General features: G+C 59.1%; 1 protein-coding gene across 1 annotated transcript in view; it reads right to left on the bottom strand.

Moving 5' to 3' along the window:
• The window catches only part of LOC116852833 (putative nuclease HARBI1), a 4,399-nt gene that overhangs the window by 2,709 nt on the left and 382 nt on the right, over positions 1–1,308 (bottom strand). The gene's annotated exons all lie outside the window — the stretch shown is intronic.

Genomic DNA, 1,308 nt, shown 5'->3' with positions numbered 1-1,308 from the left:
CGTTATTATAATTTTTTGTTATTTTCGTTTGTTTAATTGTGTGCTCGGGCCGCGACGAGAACGACGAAGTGCAGCGATCGGAGCGAGGCGACGGCGGACCTGCAGCGGACGACAAGCCAAACGGGGCAGGATCCACCCCTCGCTATCACAAGCGATGGGGCCCCGACTAGCTTGCAGCGGGGCGCCAGGAAGGGCTAACCTTAAGGACCAGATCCCGGGGGACGTCCTGGGATACCTCAAGCTTCTGGCAGCCACCTGAGCGCCCACGCCAGTTAGAGCTGCCGTCAGGCGCAGGATTCCGTCGACACGGAATCAGAGAATTCGGCGGTGTCGCGCGGGCCCTGTAAGGCGCCCGCGCTAGAGCCGTGCGTTCCCGCAGGACCAATGGGACCTAGCGGCGATCGGCGGCTGATACCGCGAGCTAAGGAGCCTCGCGCTCGCGGAAAGATTCGACACTGTGCGGACAGCGAGCGACGCGAGCGTTGAAGCGAACGACGACCTAGCGAGCGAACGACTCCGAGAGCGAGCGAACGAGCTGCCGACCAGCGAGAGATCGGACGAGGAACGAGGGGCGAGCCCAGCGAGGGATTTTTAGTGAGCTGTCTTCTGCCTGTCGTTCAGTCCGAGTGTCGAAAGACCGAGATGGTTGCCGTCGCTTCCCGACGGCAGCCGGAAGGGTTCGTCTCCATCCTTGACGAACCGTCCAACCTCGCGAGAGAATAGCCGTCCTTACCGCGCTGCCTGCTGCCGCTTCACCGCGTTCGCGACCGCACAGTACGGCGAGCGAGTGCGTAGAAATTATGACGACTCGCGATCATTCGTAGAAAGTGCGGGCCTCCGAGAGTGGCGAGAAATACGCGGTTCGCGACGAGACAATTAGGGCCGGGATGCACCCGGCTGGCGCCCAAGGCAATAATTAGCGTGTAACGAGAGAATTTCGCGAGCCTCGTGCCGTTCGAACTCCGCGAAGCAGAAGGATCCTCGTCTACGGATCCGGCTGCCGAATGATTTCGCGACTACGCGACTCGGAGCCCGCCTAGCGTCTTTGTAGTATCTTTCTTTGTTGTTTTTTTTGTTAAATATAGCGGAATGTTAAACGATATGTGCGTTCCTTCGTGATTCCTCTGACTCTGTCGCCTGTTCCTCTCGTGTCGCGCGAAGGAAGGTCGCGCGTCGACACAAGAACCCCGCCGCTCTACCGAGTTAGATATTTTTTTTTGAGAGCTGCCGGCAAGCTCGGCCGTCGCCGCAACGGCGGAGACGAAGTTTTGGCCGTATTCTCGCGTCTAACTAACGGAGAAGCGGTCA

This window comes from Odontomachus brunneus, unplaced genomic scaffold (assembly GCF_010583005.1).
Source record: "Odontomachus brunneus isolate Ranch 3 - 2012 unplaced genomic scaffold, Obru_v1 Obru_scaffold_258, whole genome shotgun sequence".
Classification (NCBI taxonomy): domain Eukaryota; kingdom Metazoa; phylum Arthropoda; class Insecta; order Hymenoptera; family Formicidae; genus Odontomachus; species Odontomachus brunneus.
This window is presented reverse-complemented; position numbering and strand designations above follow the sequence as displayed.